The sequence below is a fragment of the Desmodus rotundus genome, chromosome 3 (genome assembly GCF_022682495.2).
Source record: "Desmodus rotundus isolate HL8 chromosome 3, HLdesRot8A.1, whole genome shotgun sequence".
In the NCBI taxonomy this organism is placed as follows: Eukaryota; Metazoa; Chordata; class Mammalia; order Chiroptera; family Phyllostomidae; genus Desmodus; species Desmodus rotundus.
This window is the reverse complement of record NC_071389.1, coordinates 196,000,460-196,022,447: the sequence shown is the minus strand read 5'-3', so window position 1 is coordinate 196,022,447 and position 21,988 is coordinate 196,000,460. Positions and strand designations below refer to the sequence as shown.

General features: G+C 39.1%; 1 protein-coding gene across 2 annotated transcripts in view; it reads right to left on the bottom strand.

Annotated features, from left to right (window-relative positions):
* TNRC6B (trinucleotide repeat containing adaptor 6B) overlaps positions 1-21,788 on the bottom strand; it is a 235,796-nt gene extending 214,008 nt beyond the window's left edge. For both annotated transcript variants that reach the window (XM_053919604.1, XM_053919603.1), the window contains exon 1: positions 21,561-21,788. The gene's annotated coding sequence lies outside the window, so the exon portion shown is untranslated. The remainder of the gene's footprint in view (positions 1-21,560) is intronic.
* Between the last annotated feature and the right edge of the window lie 200 nt (positions 21,789-21,988).

The following is a 21,988-nucleotide window of genomic DNA, read 5'->3' as shown; positions in this document are numbered from 1 at the left end:
CAGAAATAATAAAAATGGCCCTGGCTGGTGTGGTTCAGTGGACTGTCAGCCTGCAAACCAAAGGGTTGCTGGTTCAATTACCAGTCAGGGCACGGGCCTGGGTTTGCGGGCCAGGTCCCCAGTAGGGGGCACATGAGAGGCAACCACATACTGATGTTTCTCTCCCTTTTTTTCTCCCTCCCTTCCCCTCTCTCTGAAAATAAATAAAATTTTTTAAAAAGAAAGAAATAACAAAAATGATGGAATTAGCAGGCAAGAGTTTTAAAACAATTACAAATATGTTCTGTAATTTATAGAAAAGCATCAAGAAAATAGAAGATATAAAAATAATCAAATATAACTTCTAGAGATTAAAAATACAATTAACTGAAATAAAAATTTCACTGGCTAAACAAACCTAATGGCATAATAGGAATAAGAGCACAACAGACACAACAGAAAAAAAAGATCTGTTGACCCAAAAAATGAGCAAAGTCTCAGTGACCAGAAGAACAATATCAACTAATCTAAATGTGTACTTTGAGGCCTAAAGGGGGAACAGAGAAAAAATACTATAAAATGATAATGGCTAAAACGTTCCCCAATCTGTTGAAATTTCTAAACCCATGGCTCTAAGATCCCCAAAACCACCCAAAAGCATAGTGTCATCATCAAATTGCTGAAAACTAGCAAGAGAAAATCTTATAAAGCAGCCAGAGAAAAAGGGCACATTATAGACAGGTGAATAAAGAAGGATATCTGGCCCTGGCTGGTGTGGCTCAGCAGATTGAGCGTCAGCCTGCGAACCAAAGGGCCATGTGCTCGATTCCCCATCAGGGCACATGCTTGGATTACAGGCCAGGTTCCTGGTGGGGAGGCGCATGAGAGGCAACCACACATTGATGTTTTTCTTCCTCTCTGTCTCCCTCCCTTCCCCTCTAAAAATAAATAAATAAAATCTTACAAAAAATAAGAATGTTCCCATTAAAAATAGTACAAGATAGATGAAAACAGAAAGGCATCTCAAAGGGCTAAAAGATAGAAACTGCCATCTAAAATTTGATAACCAGCAAAAATAGTCTTCAAAAATGGAGGCAAAATAAAGGCATTTTTCAACAAACAAAAGGTGAGAGAATTCATTGCCAGCACGTCTTTTCTACACGAAATGTTGGAGCTGTTCAAGCTAAAGAAACATGATACAGATGGAAACTCAGATCTCAAAAAAGGAATGAAGGGCACTGGAAGCAGTAAACACATGGGTAAACATAAAAGTCTTTCCTTTTTCAGATTTTTAAATTTCACTAAAAACAAAAATAGTAACAATGAATTGTGGAATTTATAATAAAGGTAGAAATAAAAGGTAACAATAGCCTGAAGATATAAGAGGGACATGAAAGTGTACTTTATAAAGTTTTTACACTACAAAGTGGCACATTATTTCAAAGCAGACAGTACTAAAGATGCATATTTTAAAGCTGAGAGCAACTACTATAAAAATAAAACAAAGATTTATAGCTAATAGGCCAACAGAAGAAATGGAATAGTAAGAAAGCAATCAAAAAGAAACCAGGAAAAGAGGTAAGAACAGAAAAGAGATGGAATAAATAGAAAATAAAGAGCAAAATGGTAGACTGAAAGGTAACCATATTGAAAATCACATAAATGTAAATGGTCTGAACACTTGAATTAAAAAGCAAAGACGATAAGATTAGATTTAAAAACAAAACAGTAGACCGAACTATCTGCTACCTGAAATAAACTCACTAAAACCAAAAAAAGACACAGACTAGGTTAAAAGTTAAAGAAATGAAAAATATATACTGTGCAAACACTAATCATATGGAAGCTAGAGATGTGGACAACCGTAATAGAACAACAATGAAATAAAAATAAAAATAAAAGATAGCTGGAGCAAACATATTAATAACATACAATGTAGATTTCAGAACAAGGAATATTATCAGAGATAAAACAGGACATTTTATAATTATAAAGGCTTGATTTATCAAGAAGAAATAATCCTAAATGTGTATAACCTAATTACAAAGGTTCAAAAATAACATGAAGTAAAAATAAAGATAACTGAAATAGGAAATCAACAAATTCACAATTATGGTTGAAAATTTCAACACTCCTCTCAGAAATTGACACAGTAAGTAGAAAGAAAACCAGTAAGGATATATAAGACTTGAAACAACAATGCATCCAACTTGACTTAATGAACACAAATAGCACATTGTACCCAAGAACAGCAGAAGACACATTCTTTTTAGGTACACTCAGAACATTCACTAAAGAAGATCATAAAAAGTCTCAATAGATTTCAAAGAATTAAAATCATATGTGTTTTGTGACCACAATAGAATTTTAAATCAGAAATTACTAACAAAAAGACATCTGGAAAATCCAGAAATATATGGAAACTAAGAAAAATAAATTGGTATGTGGTACATGGGTAAAATATCACACAGCTACTTAGAAAATAATACATAAAAATGTGTAAGATATAGCTATGGGATATAGCTAAGTAGTGCTCAAAGGGAAATTTATAGCATAAAATGTTTCCATTAGGAAACAAGGAAGATTTGAAATCAATGACCCAAGTTTCCATTCCTAAGAAGCTAAAAAAAGAAGAGCCAATTAAATCTGAATCAAGTAATATGAAGCAGTAAAGATAGACCAGTAAAATAGAGAAAAATCTATGAAATTTAAAGCTGGTGCTTTGAAAATACCAATAAAATGGACAAAACTCATAGCTAGAATAAATAATAAAAGAAAAAACGCAAATTACCAGTATCAGAAATTAAGAAAGGGACACCACTACAAATACTATAGGTTTGTTTTATTTGTTTGTTTTAGATTTTATTTATTTATTTTTAGAGAGAGGGAAGGGGAGAGAAAGAGAGAGAGAGAAACATCGATGTGTGGTTGCTTTTCATGTGGTCCCCACTGGGGACCTAGCCCACAACCCAGGCATGTGCCCTGACTGGGAATCAAACTTCCGACCCTTTGGTTCCCAGCCCACACTCAATCCACTGAGCTATACCAGCCAGGGCTATAGGTTTTAAAATAATAATAAAAAAAAATTGTTATGAACAGCTTTATGGCAATACACCAGACAACTCCAATGAAGTAGGCAAATTCCTTGAAAGGCGTTAAGTTACCAAAACCAACATGAGACAAAAGAGAAACTCTTGACTACCTTAAGGATGCACCTAAAATTTAAAATCTGCATTAGCTACAAAGCATACTCTTAATACATGTCAATTCCTTTTCTGAAGTTCATAAAAACAAATACTTCACTTTCTTTAAGTGTATTAGTTTCATATACTCTAAAAATAAAAGTTCCTCCATATCTATAAGCATTATTTACTCTTAAATTATTAGCTTGAATTACATACTATTTCTATCATAGAGGACAAATATATTACTCTTTATAAACATTTTATTTATTTTTATTTTACTTTATATTTTGAGAGAGGGAGTAGGAGGAAGAAAGAGAGGGAGAGAAACATCAATGTGAGAGAAACATTGATTGGTTGCCTCTCATAGAGGCCCTGACTGGGGACCAAACCCGCAACCTAGGTATGTGCCTTCACCAGGAATCAAACCTGCAATCTTTTGGCTTGCAGGATGATGCCCAGCCAACTGAGCCACTGCGGCCAGGGCCAATTATATTACTCTTCAAGCGCTACCCGATTGCCTAAAATAATCAGCTCTATTTTAAAATTTGATATTTTTATTCTTTAATCTGCTAATTGGCTTTTTACTACTTGACACTTTTTTTACCTCACTTTATAAGAAACTTTTTATTTATTATTCTCATGTTATTCCCACTTACTTCTACTACATTAATTTTATAGTCAAGCTTCCCTTCATCATTTCTTCCTTTTGTTAATGACTAGAGGCTCTTTGTTATACAACAGACCCTCATTCCCAGCCCCTCCAAAATCCCACAGAAAGGAAAGAGGCCATTAGATTCCTATACTCCACCAGCCAAAGCTTTGCCACAAGGTCCTTAGAAATCTGTAGTCTAGCCCCCACAATTCCAGCCACGTCAGAGAAGCTCCTGTCCAATGCAGAGTATTGAATCCCAACCAAGGCTCCAGGACAAGAGGACAAAGAAAGACAGAGTCCCTGACCTTCACTTACAAAAAGCAGTCTGTACACACTCTGCCAAAACAAGGAGTCTGAGTCTCTAAGCTGGAAAACAGGCAACCTGGAACACTGATGACTATTTATTTCTGTTATCCCACATATACAGCACTAGGTACGATGACCGAGGGAAAAACAGACACTATGTGCAGGGCTAGGGTGGTGGGAGTGGGAAATGCCACTTAGGCATTTGAACCAAATAATTTGAGACTGATCTTAAGTTGAATACATTTCACCCAGTACTAATTACGCATGCCCTCATTTCAAAGGGTGCATCTAACCGCCTCATTATGACTTAGGAAAAGTGGCTGTCATTTTTTTCCTAGCAATCTCAAGACAGTTCTCTTCAATGTCTCAGAAACCTCTAACTCTCCCCTATGAAGCTGGTTCTTGACATAGTACTCTATTAGTATTTCTTGAAGTAAACATTAAAACAACCTAGATTCTATATAAACAAAAATTTACATTTTCCCCAGAAGAACATTCACGCTTAGATGCATTGTGCTCTCCTATTATCACAGATTTAAGAATATAAACAATTTCCATAATGTTCATGGGACATGACTGGGACTACACCTACATGCTGTTGCCTATATCCTTACCTTGAGAACCACTGATTTGGCAAATGAGCCAACATGCCACTGTCTTTAAAAGTAAATACTTCTTAAAAGTAAGTCCACGCTGTTAAATATTATGTGTGATTTTTGAAATTATTTTGCTAAATAAACCAATAAGTCATTTGTATTTCCACTTCTGTGTGTGGATAATACTCAAGACACACAATTTGGAACAATTAATATTAAAAAATGCTTAACACTTCAAAATTATGCAGTTTGAACAGCTTTAGAAATAAAATTTATACGTGCCAGCTAGAAAAGGTCATCTCCAATGTTTCACATACAATGAAAACAAAATCAGCCCAAGGCAACTTACAATGCTTAAAGAGAATTTCCTAAACTATCTCCTGTAATGTCTGAACTTTAAAAAAAAAAATTAGCTGAAAGGAGCTAAATGGAAGAGCTAGCAAACAAATGGTCAAAAGCTGGTTGGGTAAGAAGAGCAACAGGACAGGAGAAAGCTGCTACTTTTTATTTATGTTTCTGTACCATTTGAATTTTTGTTTTACCATAAGCATGTTTTTAGAAAGATTTACTTTTTAAGCTACCACATAAGCTGATAATAGGAAGGGTCAGTCCAGAGGAAGCCTGGTACTCCTTGTGAAACCTTATTACATGAGATAGGATATATACCGTATTTTGGGGACTATATGATGCACAGGACCATAAGACACAACTACGTTTTAGAGGAAAATAGGAAAAAAATTTTTTGAAGCAAAAAAATGTGGTCCTGCTCCTGCCTCCTGTGACCCCATTCCACTGCCGACAGCTCCCCCCGCCCCCCCCGCAGCGAGCCAGGGAAGCTACACTTGGAATATAAGATGCACCCCCATTTCCCCCCCAAATTTGGGGGGGGAAACTGCATCTTATAGTCTGAAAAAATACAGTACTATGTGAAGTACTGCATATTTGAAATCTCTTTTCCTTGCTACTTATTACCAAAGCACTTCTGAAAGAAGAATGGAGAAGGGAACTACAAAATAACTTAAAGCCAGTGAATTGAGAAGTGTCACGTGACAGTGACAGCTGCCTAAGGTATCAAGCTTTGTGAAGAGGTGTCCTAATTTCTATTAACTGGCCTGTAGAGAACAGATTTAATCTCATATCCTGTAGAAGAAAAAAAGGAAAGCAGGTTTCATTGTCTGAAGGCAACAAAAGTAACCAAACATTAGAGCTAAAAAAGTAAATACAGGTCCATAATCCTTTACCCACAGTTCCAAAACCCAAAAACTTCTGAAAACCAAAAGTTTTCTCTAATTCATTTTGTGGCACAACTTGATCTGAAAATTGGCAGCAAAATTGGACCTGAATTGACATGAGACTATTTATAGTCTACCTACTAAAGTAAGAATAGTCCTTGCTTTGTCTGGTGAAATATAAATGTATTTGACTATGAAGTGCTGCTCCTGATTTTGCAGGGACACTATATAATATGTGTTAAATGCATCCCACTAGCTTTCCAGTAAGAGATTAAGAACCTAAAAATGGGTTTTTATTAAAATGTCATCCTCCATTGAAATATTTAACTTTTTTCTTAAAAAAATCTCAAATTAATTTGAACTAATTAATTTCTTTTAAAAATTTATCACTATTAAAATATTCTACTTTGAATATCTGTAAATCTATAACTGTATTGCTAAGAATATCGTATTCTTAGCAATTTCAACATTATTTTTCAACACCATTTCAACATTATTTTAAGTCAACCTCTCTCTGGAAGCAAGGTTACAATTGACCTTTGGCAAGAGGGTGGTAGCTGAATGGGATAAAGATAGTAAAGTTAAAAAAGCACACCTTGTCAATATGCTTTGGTTTTTCTTTTTTATGTTTAAAAAAAGGGCATGAGATTTTCTCAATGTATTAAAGAGGAACGTAGATTTAAATACCTAACAAGCACCAATTTAAATCATTAAAATAATTAAAATAAAAAAGAATCCATAGAATCTAAGTAGTTATCAAGGAATATAACACAAAATAAAAGTCAAGAAATGGAACATGTACAAGAAAAATTATATATTTTAGCCCAGTGATGTATCAATTCTATTATAATATATGACTAAATGACAAATGATAACAAAGCTTGCAAAACTCAAAGGTCTTTATTATAGACCTTTGTTTCTTTCTTTATAGAAAGACAATTGTAAAGCCAGATTAAAGCAAGAACTAAGATGAGACTACTAAGAACCTATAATTAATTACAATGAAGAGTAATTTAGAAGATTTTTCATGAAAAATAGGGACAGAATGAACATTTTAATAAACATAAAGTACTATATTTTAAGTCCTTATATTTACATAAAATAAAATTGGTTAATTTTTTTATTATTTTTACTGTACACCAATGCTGACCTCCTCCCCCACTCTCACACACAAAACTAACGAATGCTAGAAATAAAGCAATCAAAGAGGAACCTCATTTCACAACTGAAAGCAGTGAAACCTTCTTTTAATAAATGTGTGGGGTAGAGAAGAACCCTAAATTATTTGTCTAAAGAAAGCTCAAAGAAACTAAAACCGAAAAATAACTCAAACACTCCTTAAAGCAACATTAGTAGCAAAACTGGTTGTTGCTATATCCTGGAAACAAAGGATAATGCTATTTTTACAAGTATTATTTATTAAATTATGGTTTTAAATATCTGAGAAAAATATGCAGCGCTAGAAATAGTATATATAAAAACATCACTGATAATATGGAATCCTAACTTAATTAAAAACAAAAATTTAGAACTTCAGAGTAAATCTGGATTTAAAAGAAAAATTTTCCACTGCTAGGATTATATCCTAAGAACCCTCAGACACCAATCCGTAAGAACCTATGCACCCCAATGTTCATAGCAGCACAATTTACAATGGCTAAGTGCTGGAAGCAACCTAAGTGCCCATCAGTAAATGAATGGATCAAAAAACTATGGTACATTTACACAATGGAATTCTATGCAGCAGAAAGAAAGAAGGAGCTCCTACTCTTTGCGACGGCATGGATGGAACTGGAGAGCATTATGCTAGGTGAAATAAGCCAGGTGGTGAAAAACAAATAACATACAATCTCACCTATAAGTGGAACCTAATCAGCAAAACAAACAAGCAAGCAAAATATAACCAAAGACATTGAAATTAAGAACAAACTGACAGTAACCAGAGGGGAAAGGGGAGGGGATAATGGGGGGAAAGGGGTGAAGGATTTACAGGAACAACTATAATGGACAAAAACAAGGGGGGATGGAAACAGGGGAGGGAGGTGGGGATGGTTGGGGTGGTGGGGAGGGGTGGGGTTGAAAAGGCAGAAAACTGTACTTGAACACAGTAAAATTCAAAAGTATTTAATTAATTTTTAAAAAAGAAAAGAAAAATGTCCCACTCTGCTCTTCCTTTTACTTAAAATGGAACCGGAACAAGTAGATTAAAAAAAAAAAAAAAAAAAAACAACCCAGGGACCATGACTCTTTGAGTTTACTCTTTCCAGCCAGTGCTGAGCCATGGGCATCTCTCAGGACAACTGACACAAGCACCACAAGACCAGGGGGCAAGAGAAAGCCCCATCACAAGATGCAAAAAGATGAGTTGGGACGTCTGCTACCAACACTAAGATGGCCACCCCCCTGCCCCCCGAATACACAAAGTCTGTGTGCAGGGAGGTAATAAGAAGTACCATGCAGTAAGTCTGGACATGGGCAACTTCTCCTGGGGTTCTGAGTGTTGTACACGCAAAATGAGGATTACTGATGTCGACAATGCATGCAACAACAAACTGATCTGCACCAAGACCCCAGGAAAGAACTGCATCATGCTCGCTGACATCACACCATACTGACAGTGGTATGAGTCCCACTATGCACTGCCCCTGGGCTGCAAGATGGGGGCCAAGCTGACTCCTGAGAAGGAAGAGATTTTAAACAAAAAAAAAAGTTCAAAGAAAATTCAGAAGAAATATGATGAAAGGAAAAAGAACGCCACAGTCAGCAGTCTTCTCAAGGAGCAGTTCCAGCAGGCAAACTTCTTGCGTGCATTGCTTCAAGACCAGGCCAATGTGGCGACACAGCAGGTGGCTATGTGACTGCTAGAGGGCGAGGAGCTGGAGTTCTGAGGAAAATCAAGGCCTGGAAAGACAAATAAATCCTCCCCCCCCCATCTTGGCTCAAAGACGAAGGAAGAAGAAGAAAACAACAGAAAGGTACTAAGGTATGAAAGACATCAAAGATAAAGAGCAAGCCAAGAAGGTATCACATAAGTAAAAGAATATCCAAACTCTTTACAAGATTTATTATAAAAGAACCATAAAACTATGAATTCAATTAACTAAAAATATAAAATTAAAGAAAATCAAAGTTGAAAGCTAAAAATCTAAGAATTGAATCTATTAAAAATATTTTTTAAAAGTCCTTGTTTCCTATGGGGCATGAGAGTGGGACTAATGGGACATTCAAGTGCTAAGAAACAAAAGACTGTGGGTAAAGTATGTACTCATGCTACTGGAATTCAGCATTTTACATGAAAAACTTTTAATTTAAATCATGAAGGCATTAATAATGCTGTCTAGGTATCAAAAACCAATTTTACATCCTTTATCATGCAGTGTATTTTGACAGAGTGATCTTAGTTTCTTTACATAGAAATTAGTTGTTTATCATGAGAGGAACTTCCACAGTTAAGAGTGCAGTGTAGTGAAGAAATATACAGAAATACCCAAACATCAACTAGAGAGAATCACATAAAAACAGTTTAAGAAAGCTTACTAAGAAGAAATGCAAATTGTGAATATGAAATGATACTAAATATATACCAATACACAGAAACATTCAAATAAGTTATTTTTCCAATAAGCACCCCTAAAAAGTTTTATGTTTTTCTTAAGTAGGCTGCCACCACTGAAAATATTTGGCAACTCCTATTTTGCTTCCAAACTACTTTACAAATCAAATCATACAGAGAAATGTGCCCCATAACTTTGAAGACTCATTTTGGACCCCAAACAGTATTACCCAGACAAATCATTTATCCAGACCTGAAAAATGATTTCTGGTTGCCCAAATCAAATCCATCCTGAAAGAATGAAGATTTTCCTCTACAGAAATTCCAAATATTCAATAATATCTCATACTCTGGAAGCAACTCCTAAGTAATTCCTTAGATGTTTTAAGAAAAGGCAGGACTTCCACTTACAGAAAAGATGGAGTAACAGGGACCAGGCTTACCCTGCACCTGAAACAACTAAAAGTATGGACAGAATATATTTTCAAAACATGGACATCAGGCAAGAAAGGACAGTGATCCCTGAGAGATGGTGAACAAGGTGAGCCACACACCTGCCCGAGTTTGCTGCCTCGGCAGTTTCCAGACCACAGCACAGGAAGGGGGAACCCAGGTGGAACTCAGAGACCTCCCTTAGTTGAGAAGATGGAGCTGAGATTCTGGGAAGGCCAAGACAGCTAGAATTTGCAGTGTACAGTGTACAGTACTGGAGAAAAAAGAGCTGCACAGAGAAAGAGATCTGCAGGGGATCCTTTGAGTATTCAGCTGAGTACTAGCTGGGTAATGAAGAAAAATACAGCTAACATCACAATGGTACAATGCTTTCCCCTGAAGTCTGGGGGAAAAGCAAGGATGCCCATTCATACACTTCCATTCATACATTTCCATGGTCCTCGAGGTCCTAGCCAGTACAATAAGACAACAATTAGAATGCCAAGGTAAGAAAGTAAAATTGTCTTTCTTTGTAATGATATAATTATGTATGTAAAAAAAAAAAAAAACAAACCAAAACCCTACAAAAATGCCACCAGAATGGAGGAAATTAGAAAATTTATTTTTATTTAGTTTATCAGAGTCACAAACATATCAATAAAAACAACTGTACTCAATTGAAGAGGTCTCAAATAAAGAAAGGCTTCCAGGAAAAAAAAAAGTTTAGAGAAGGCTTTTTGAGAGTGAGAAAGAAAATGGTTTGGAAGCCAGAAACAGGATACTTTATGTAAGGCATAGCCTTTATAATGTATGGGTCGGGGGAAGAAAGGAGAAAATCATATGGAAAATAGAGAAGATCATACGGAAGGCAAAGACTCAAAACTAGAGAATGATAGTTGATAGATGGAAACAGTCCAGGAGCGTAGCTCAGACACAGGTGCTTGGATTTCAGAGAATAAGAAGCCACAGACTGATAAAGAAGGGAAAAGAAAACAGGATGTAGGAAAGGTTTTCTGGGGAGAAACTGGCAACAGGACAACTGACAGGAAGCTATTTTAATAATCCAGACATAGTCTGAGGATGACTTAGAATCAGGATGGAAACAAAAAATGAGAGGTTCAAAGTCCAAAACCGCAGAGAAAAGAGTTAAAGGATTTGGCAATGTTTCAAGGGTCTGTGTTTCAGGATTTCAAGATTCAGGCATTGGGAGAATGGGTTACCAACAATGGGACCCAAGACTCAACAACTAACTCATCAAGGGAGTGTGAAGTAGGGGCCCGCCCCTCTCCAGCCTCCAGTTACCTTTCTGAAAAGCACCTTGAATGGTAAAACCAAGATCTAAAACACAGGAGGTTAAAGGAAAACAAGAAATAAGGATAGTAAACATACATTTTTAAGTACAGTAAATAAAAGTCTAGAGAGCATTCACTTCAAAAGCAAACCCAGGGCATTGGTGTGAGCTCTGGCTGTCAGGTTCAGGAAACATAGGGTGGTGTCACAATGTGCTAGGGCCAACTCACAAGCTGTGTGGGGGGCACAGGGTCCCCTTTTTAAAGTTTTCAAACTAGCCCTTACTGGCTTGAAATGTGATGTCTTTTGCATTTTCATTCTCTATTTTGTTTGTTGTTGTTGTTACTACAAAGAGTCTTTTCACTAATTCTCTTGGAGTTTTAAAAATAACTGTTTTGACCCTCTGGGCCCATGTTTCAGCCATATATTGGGACTGTGGGGGCACAGATAGATCTCCTCTCGTTATACCAACCCACAGACCCACCTGCACGGTTTAAGTGGAAATCAGTAATTAGGGTGCCCTTTTGTTTAAGGGAATAAAGAGCCAAACTGCAAATAAAAACATCACAAATTTTAAACACTTTGGTATATTTAAAAATATAAAACTGTTACAATGAAAAGAAGGTTGAGTAGTTGGTGAAAGATTTGTTTTAAAATCTGTTGTTCACGGTACATCTAAGTGGAGAGAGTCTATACTTAGAAGTCCCATAGAAATATACATCTAGATAAAATAGCTCCTCATAAAAAGGAAATTACTGAGCATGATACACCATCAGCAAGATTTTCACAGAAAGAAAAACATACAGCTCCTTGGAGGGCCCCAGCTTCGCTCGTTACTTTGTGTTTCCTTCCTCCACTTCAGAACCAGGCAGATGCTCAAGATACTCGTCTTGATATACTGACCTGGGCCTAGGTTAGGAAGCCTGGGCCACTTCCACGTTTTGAAGTACTTAGTATGTTCTTAAATTAAGACATGCCAAAACAGCATTATAAAAATTGTGGTGTATTTTAAATGCATACATTTAATCAATTAAAACACTTCTGGGAAAAGAATACAATGTAACTGTACTACTACCCACAAAATATAGGATTCATAAATATGTTCATTTTTCTTAAACCACAGATGGTATGATCTGGTAACTGAAACAATTTTAAAGTTATAATCAATACCTTCTTTTAGTCCTGTAAATTTATCTCTTAGACTTTACATCTACTATGTAAAGAGATTCTGCTGGGTGCCACAGAAAAAAAAAACAAAGTACTATAAACTTGTTTTGAGATCAAGGTATCCAAGAGAGAACCCCTGACATCTCTCTTTTCTAGTTGAGCAACTATAAGGAACTTCTAGCAATTACCACTCCACCTATGTCCTGGAGAGGAATTTGGTGGCCTTGCCCCATCTTACTTGCTACCTTCTCCATTCAAGAAGCTTTAATTTTCTTTCTCTCCTGTGTCCTTCTTATATACCTTTAAACAAATTTTCTATTATACCTTAAGATATTGCCTTCTCAACCTTGCCCTGCTTCTATTTTCTCCTTCCTTTCTTTTCCAAACATCCTGAAATAAACTACACACTGCTATCACTCTCCCTACCATCCCCTATCTCCTTAGCTCCTAACAATCTAGGTCAATAAATGAACATAGACAATTTGTAGCAATTGACAAAACAATAGGTCAATTAGCATGTTCTGAGTGTGATCAGCACTACCAGAGCTTAATCACCTCTTACTGTGAAAAATATCAAGCTCCTAATGTGCAAAGCTGAGAATCACTGGTTAGCCATCAAGTACAGACATTCCACAATTGTACTTAAAAACAACTTAGTGATAATAGAATGAAAGATGGCAAAAGATGGGGTGGACCGGAGTAAAGGAGACACTAAGAGTAACAGCCGAAAAAGAGAGATGGAAGAGGACATGAAAGCAAAAAGTTATTGAACTAAAGATAAGTAAAATGAAGGAAAATGAGCTAGATTTCCATTCAATGAGCCTCTGGTTGAGAGTCAAATTAAACTAATGCTAGTTCAGTGAACCACTTGGAGAGTTATTAAATACGTAAAGATTTTTTAAGCAGTGGAAATCGTCTTTCCCGGTACCTGTATCCAGAGACACTTCTGGGCACTCCTTTCTGATTTCATTCCTTTCACTGGTTCAGTATCTGGCCTTTGTGTGATGGATCAGCACTTGCCTCAGGTGATCAAGAGGTCACTTCCTCTACTCTCACCTCCTACAGATAAGCTTAAATGAGTCACCACTTTCTAAAACTCCACCTGAAATCATCTGCATGGTTATAAGTACTATCTATACTCAAGCAAGCCTATTAACTAGAAGTGACAAGCATCATTCTAATTTATGATTATCTTCTTTGAATAGTACTTCATAATGCATTTGTGAATTCAAATATATGGATTCACACTATTATTTCTAAGGTCATTTCCAGTTCTAAAATGCAGTATAAACCATGAGTCTGAGTGTGACATTGCACGGTTAGCCTAAGACAGCTGTTGGCCCTGTACCCCAACACCAGCTTTATAAAGTATACCACTGTGCTAGTGATCTTTCTCCACATACTGCCTTAAATATGCTCCTTCCTGTACAGGCTGTTCCCTCTGCCTGTAATATCCTTTTCCTTCAGGACTTTAAGGGGAGTGTTGCCTGGAAAGGCTTTCTTGACCTCAGTTGTGTTGATGACTTTCTTTTTCACCCCAGCCCCATCCCTTGTACTGCCTATCGTAGCACTTAACACACCAAATGGCACTCATCTGGGTCCATGTCCACCGCTCCCACTCGGCTGTGCACTCCTTGGGAGCAAACTCTTCGCATCCCATCCTTGTAGTCCTAGCTTCTAACACAAACTTCGCACACGGTACTCCTCAAACATTCAGTGAAACTGTAGTCATGAGTCCTAGCACATGAAATGATTTGAAAAGAAATAACCATCCTGATCATTTCTGCTGATGAAGATTAAAAGGATACTCATGCCCTGGCTGGTGTAGCTCAGTGTACTGAGTGCGGGCTTCAAACCAAGGGGTCGCCAGTTCGATTCCCAGTCAGGGCACATGCCTGGGTTGCAGGCCAGGTCCCTGGTACAGGGCACATGAGAGGCAACCACACACTGATAATCCTCTCCCTCTCATTCTCCTTCTCTTCACCTCTTTTTAAAAACAAATAAAGAAAATCTTAAAAAAAAAAAAAAAGGATACTCATTAATAAGTTTTCAGTGACTAAATAAAATTTTCAAACTAAGATTTTTCATTACAATATTCTTTCTGTAATCTTAAAATGTTTACCTAATAATGTTTGCCTATTAGTAGTTTAGTAGAAACTAAAGAAAAATATAACCTGGAGACATGTATTTAATTTATTTAAACCATTAGAATGACTAAAGATTTTTTTAAATTCTATTTTTAGTTCTCTTTCCTAACTTCAACTGAAAATATTTATTGAGGGCCTACTATGTGTAACATATAGTGCTAAATACTGGTGTTATAAACATGAACAAAACAGACAAGGCAGTTTTATTCATGTAGCTATGTTCTAGCAGGGAAACAATAGACAAATATTTAATTACGATTGTATTAAGTGATCTGCGTGTTTAAAAGGAGCACATCTCCTGGTCTGGGCTTGTGGTGATTAGGAAATCACTGAAGAAGTGACATATAAACTGAGCTCTGAGGACTGCAGAGACATTAACTAAGGTCAGAGTGAGGGCCTTGTAGGCCACGGGAATAGCAAGAGCAAGGAAGAGACCTTGAGTGGGGAGGAATATGCAGAGCCAGAAGAGGGTCGGCACGGCAAAAGTACAGGCAGCAAAGGGGAGAGCGGCAGGAAGGAAGGCAGAGTCTTTACCAGACAGTCAGAGAACGAGACAGACCAGGTAGTTACTGTATTTTTCAGACCAGAAGACACAACTAGGTTTTAGAGGAGGAAAATAGGAAAACAAATTTTGAAGCAAAAATTGTGGTAAAATATTTAATAACATCCTTTAAAGCAGAAATCTTGTAGCAAGCCAGGTAAGCTACATTTGGAGTATAAGATGCACTCCCATTTTCCTCCCAAATTTGGGGGGTGCATCTTATAGTCCAAAAAACATGGTATTTTCATTAAGCTTTTATTTCAGAGAGGGGATACAGAGTTTTGAGGACTCATTAACTGTTTAAAGTAGGGAAAAATATGATCAGATTTATACTTGTTTTTTAAGTAAATGTTATATTTGAGGTATAACATATAGAACAGATACGTAGTTTTAAAAGATTACTCTTGCCATAGTTTCAACAATTCTGAGGCAGAGAATTTTCTACTTACAAAAGAAAAAACAGGTTCTGCAAAGCTAGGTAATTTATCTGAGATTATTTATTCAAACATTTGAGTGCCTACAATATGGTAGGCATAGTACAGCATGGGCTTGGGGATGCGGTGCAGAGATGAATGCAACAGTCTTGCTCTTAAGAAACTCACAATCTAGTAAAAGAGACACATCTTGAAACATGATATAGTATGGTCCATAGTAGTAATGAGTAAAGTATTAGGGTGTAGAAAGGAATTAAATCTCCCTAAGAAGAATTAATCATTTCACCTCTGTGTTAAAGGGGCATTTTTTTTCATATTATTAGAGTAGATGAATTTTCAGTCATTCCTGTGCTTGAAACATAGTAGGTACTTGAGCAAATATCTGTAATACAAACCAACCCATGACTTTTAATTTCCTAGTTCAGGGCCTTTCAAGTAAGCAACTGCGCCCCTAACTCTGGAAGAGTATGCATTAATTCCAAGGAGCTCTTCTTATGAAGCTGCTTTCAGAACCAGTTTACAAACCACACACACAACACACACAGTCTCATTAAAGCCAAACCTCATGTTTGACCCAGTCTGAAAATCCATAACAATATCCAAACATAGTTTTTAAAAGCAAATCTTCATTCAGAAGAAATGTTCCTATGAAAACAATCAAGAGAACATACCACATACTCCTTCGTAATACATGATCTCTGTCCTGAAAGGACTTATAGTTTCTAACTGGAAAGATAAAGCATAGCACATTAAACAAAATGCAAGGTAGCATTTGTTTGTTTATTTAAAATATTTATAAATTGCCTACTACAGGCCAGGACAGGAGCTGTCTTAGGGATGCACATGTGAGTAAGTCAAAAGGCTGCCTTCAAGGAACTCACAGTCTCTTGCAGGGAAGCTGATAAGACACACCCCAAGACAATCGGAGCTGTAACTCAGCAGGTACATACAGAGGAGAACGTGGAAGCTGTGTACGGATGCCACAGGTTCTATTTCATCAGCCACCTATTCCTATTGGTCAGTGTCCATGCCTTATCAGTTGTTAAATATTTTAATATTACCCCTGATTATAAAACAAACTAATAAATATTGTAAGTTATTGACATATGAAAAAGTAACACAAAAATTAATATTAAAAGGCTTCAGAGGAGATGTTGAGAACTAACATTTAGGGGTAGTCTCAGAATCCCCTGGGTTTCTCATCCAGGAAAGTTAGCATATTTGGTAAAAGAGTTGGTTCTAGGCAAGGAGAATACAGTTATCAAAAGGCTAGTGGCTAGAAATACCCAGGTAGAGCCCTTCAACTATGTTGAGGATATGGTTTAGAAGTGTGCTGTCCAACACGGCAGCCGTTAGCCACATGCAGCTACTCAGAACCTGACATGTGGTTAGTCTGAATTGGGATGTGTTCAGTGGAAAATCCAGATCTCAAAGACTTAACATGAAAAAAAAAAGTAACGCATCTCAATTTTTTAAAACTGATTACATGTTTACATAATATTTTAGGCATATTGAAATAAATAAAATGTTATAAATGTTCAATTTTGTCCTTTCTACATTTTTTAATGTTGCTACTAGAGAAGTTAAAATGACCTATGTGGCTCATATTTGTGGCTTGCATTCTATTTCTACTGGACAGTTCTAGTCTGGAGAGCTTTAAATAACAAGCTAAAGAGTTGAAACTCTGGGAGATGAAACGCCACTGAAGGTTTTCAAACTTAAATACCTGGGGTAGATTTGGAGAGGGGGCAGGACACATAACCAGAGCACTGGTTCAGGAAGATTAGTGTGGGGGCAATCTGTAGGGTCAAGACACTAGAGGTAGTTGTCAATGTCAAAAAGTAGTAAATGTCAAAGGGTAGTTAGCAGGCTCGGCTGGAAAGTGCACCCTGCGTTTAGAAGTTCGCACTGGGTAGAGTGAGGAGGAAGAAATCAAGAGCAGGGCAAGGTGAGAGAAGACGAACAGCTGCAAAAGCTGACCCCAGCCTGGACAACCAAGGTGCACTGCTCAGCAGACTTGGCAACTTCAGCCAACAGATTAGGTTAGATCTAGTCTGGCTCACTGGTAAGGGCTCCCAGGCAGACGCACACTGCAGAGGGAGAACAGGATCAGGATCCTCTTCAGCAATTTCTGCTCTACCTCTTTGCAGCAAGACCTCCAACAGGGGGATCAAGTCCTGGAGAAGGTAGGAGAAAACAAGGCTACCAGAAACTACAAGATAGCAATAAATTATAAAATCAAAATCCCAAACTCACAACACAGCCAACAAATATTTACCGGGAGTTTGCTGTATGCATGAGTCTTGGCTAGGCTCTGGAGACACGGGAAACAAAACAGGCGTAGTCCTGAATCACACTGATGAGAGGGATGAAAAAAGAACCAGAGCTCTGAAAGATCTAAATGAGGGGGGGTGGAGGTGGTGGGACAAAGTCACAAAGGAAAGCCTCTCTGAGGAAGTGACAATTTAATCTGAACTCTGAAGTCAGGTAGGAAGCAGGGGAAGAATAGCCCAAGCCAGGAGAGTGGTAGGTACAATAACCTTGAGGCTGGAAAAGGCTTGGTAACTCAAGGAATTAAAAGACTGATTAGAGTTAGAAGGTCAGAAAGCAGGGTGGGTGGCAAAAGAAATGAGAAGGCTGGAGACAGCTGGAGGCTAGATCTTGCAGAGCCTCATAAGATGAAATATAAAATCCGAAATGACCTGAGAACATTGGGAAGCGATGAGGGGTGTTGACCAGGGAAGTGGTCAGATCCTGATGGGGTTCTAAGTGCTCCAACTTCCTATGCTCCACTCAGCCTAATGAACCTGAGCCAGCTTGGCAGCAAAGGGGCAGAAGCCAGTATTTGTAGCTGAGTAGCAGGATATCAGGTCTGGGATAACAGAGTTTATTATAAGGCCCTCCAAGTATTGCAGGGTTGTGAGTTTGGGAGAAGGATGGCATCCCAGAAAAATCAGATAGAAGAGCTGGTTTGGGAGGCAAAGTTAGGCATAACTTGAAACAGTGAAGTAGTGAAGAATTTCAGCAGGTAAGCAGGGATGTTATTTGGATTATGGAAGAGAGATCAGGCATGGATATGCAGGTTAGTAGATAGAAAGGTGATAGATATTTTAAGTACCAAAGTAAATAATACTTTCAAGGAATAGAAAAAGAGAAAAATAAAATGAGAACAACAAAAGGAGCCCTAGCCTGATCCTCAGTGTTATTTCTGGAACACAGATCAGGAGAAAAGTGTATCAAAAGGGATATAGCATGAGGGGATTTTGCAGGGGGTGGGAGGGTGATGTAACTGTCCGGTGGCCTGATTGTCAAGGTGCTTACATGAGTCTATACATGTGCTAACATTCATAGAACTATATACACACTAAAAGTCAATGCTGCTATATGCTATTTTTAAATTTAAAATTAAAAAATTTAAAGTCAAAACAAAAAAAGATGCTCTAGGAAATTTAACTATTAACTAATTGGTAACTTTGGGAAAAGCCTCAATGAGTAGTGAGGCTGGGAGCCAGGCTGCAAAGGTTTAAGAATGACTGAGTAGTAAAAGGAAGCAGTCATTTTAGCCTCCTCTTTTAGAACTTGAGGTGAAAGGAAGAACAGGATGGTACAGCAGCTCCAACAGATAAGCAGAACTGGGAGATTTAGCGAACTGGCAGAGCCAAACTTCCAAGACCAGAGTTGTTCCATTTAAGTGTTCTTCTAGAATATGCGTTTTATACATAAACTACTCACTTTTTTCTTGTCCCATTAAACTGAAACTGCTAAAAAGATCCTGAAGTCATTACATTTTTAACTCTGCTCCGTAGTCAACTTACACTTACTGTGTCCCTACTATGTGCAAAGCACTGTGCTAGATGCCAAAGTTCCTGGTCCCTGGGGAACACACAGGATTAAGCACAACAGCAACGTAGTGTAGCGGAGATCTGCACAAAGGGCTCTGAAAGTCTTGACCTCTAAATTAAATGCATTCTATTTCCCTTTATAAAAATTAAACAGGGAGGAAATAAAAACAATGTATGGATGTACTTTGGTACAGATTTTCTTAGTTTTTTTAAAGGCTAAGAATGAGTTTAACATTAAGTTCTTAAATTAGGTATGGGCAACCTAATCATCAGCAGTATTTCCCTTTATTCCTCTCTACTTTTCAGTGCCCTTCCCACGTATTTTCCCCTGGATAATTTAGGGGGCAAAATGGAACAAATGCAGGCTTTGAAACCAGACAGACTTGAGGCTAAATCTATGCCCCTGAACTTCCTAGCTATGTGGCTCTTGGAGGCTCTTTTTCTCATCCATAAAACAGTAATGATACCTACCCCACAGGCTGGGGTTGAGGTGATTAGGAAAAAAATATGGGAAGCATGCGATAAATGTATCACTACTATTTAAACAAATGGTATTTTTCTGACTTCAAAAAATTTTAAGTGCTTCCTTTTGAAAGAGAAAAAATATTATTTTGTTTCAAGGGCATGACATTTATCCGCTACCTTAGAAAAGTAGCTCTCAAGAATTTCTTCTCCTTAAGCCCTACCACAAACTATTCTGCTCAAATAATGTGTGGGACAAGCTCTTAAAATCGTTAGAGAACTAAGGAAATGTAAAGGCGTCCCCAGTGGGACAAGCCAGTCTGATCTGTGTTCTCAATACTTGCCCTAGCGAAGGAACCTACTACACTCACAGCCCTCCCACCACCTACCTACAGAATTACTACACACTGTGTCAGTGCAAGGCAGTGTACTAAAAGTTCTGCTTTTTAAGAGGCATTTGTATAACTCTACCGAAAAAATAAGTATAGTTTCAAAGCCAAGATCACGGATGCTTCTCCAAATCAACAGGAAACTATCATCCTACTGAAATTCTCTACATCGATGAAAGAGTCTCTATCGTTAATACTAAGACGTACACCTTATTTCTGTATGATTAACTGCTGGCGGGGAGGGGGGGGCGCAGCGCAACTAATGACGTTTTATTCACTATGGAGAAACATCTCTGACAAATTTTGTTGTATAATTTTGCTTGTATTGTAATACAAATACAAACTTGAAATTCGCCTAATCGCTCCATCTCTAACACAGATGCTAAAATGCAATAAAATAGCCAAAACATACATGAGAAAGCAAGGAGTCTTAAAAGACCCAGACTGGTACCCTGTGTCCAAAGACCTGAGGACGGGCTGGTTCTTAACGCGCCTCACCGCGGCTCCCATTACTGGGTGTCTACAGACACTAGAGTGTGTCCGCAGCCCACTGTGGACGCCTAATGACCCCGCTGGCTTGAAACTAAAGGGCACTGAACCAGAGGCAGGCAGAAAACACTCCTCGGGTTGTTTCGTCCAATGATCCAATGTTATTCCCCTTGTTTACTCGTGGAAAGTCTGAATCGCCCGTCGAAAATGGCCACATACGCAGGGCTCTGAGATGAGGGGTGAAGGGGTGGGACTCCCGGCCCGGGTTAAGCAGGACACATTCACTCCGTCACGCAGGTCCTGCACACAGACAGGGACCGGGAGGCTCCGAGGCCTGACACGTCCCTCGGACACGAACCTCCGCGGGCCTCGACTCTCTGAGGCGAAGGGGACCCCTCCCTGCCCAGAGACACCCCCCAACCCCCGCGAAGGGAAGCGAACCCGACTCGACCAGCCCACCCGGAAGCCCTCCCCCAGCTCACACCTGCCGGCGCGTGACGCCCACAGCCGCGCGCGCCCGCCCGTCCGTCCCGGCCCTGCTATTCGGGGCGCCCCTTCTCCGAGGACCGCACGTCGCCCGCGTTCCTCCCCGCCCCGAAGTCAAACCCACCAGACTCCCGCCCCCACGGAGCACGCGCTCAACGCCCCTGCCCCCGCCGGGCCCCGCGCGCGCTCACGCCCCTCCCGGCCCTCTCCCCGCCGCGCTCGCTCACTCGCGAGGACTAGCACAGTCTGCGCCTCAGCTTGACAGGCCGGCCCGCGCCGCGCGCTCCCGCGAGCGTTCTCGCCCACCCAGCCACCCAGTTCTGACTTGCGGTGTGCGGGGGAGGGGAAGAGCAGCAGTGGCCGTCGGTCCTCACTCACCGCCGAGCCGTGCGGGTTCCGAGTGCGCGGCGTTCCGCTGTGAGGCGATGCGCTGCGATGAGCGCGGTCCCCGCTTCTCCGCAGGTTGTGGAGGCGACGTAGTAAAGGGGACTACGGAGAGCTGGGGTCAGTCCCGCCCGCTTCACCTCCCAGAAACACGGGGACCCCAGAAACTAAAAACAAAATAAACAAACTTTCCCCTCCGCCTCCCTCCCCCAAAACCACAACACAAACACTCGGAGGCCCGCCCACAGCCTCACTGTATTGGCTGCAGGGAGGATGTCTCAGGCCGTCACTAGCTGATTTTTGTGCTCGTCAACCTTATGCTCCGCCCCTCCAATTCCTCGCCGCGGCCGTCACCCCTCATTGGTCAAGCGCTTCCCGTTTGACGAGCTAGGATTGGCTGAGCTGCCTGCGCCAATCATTCG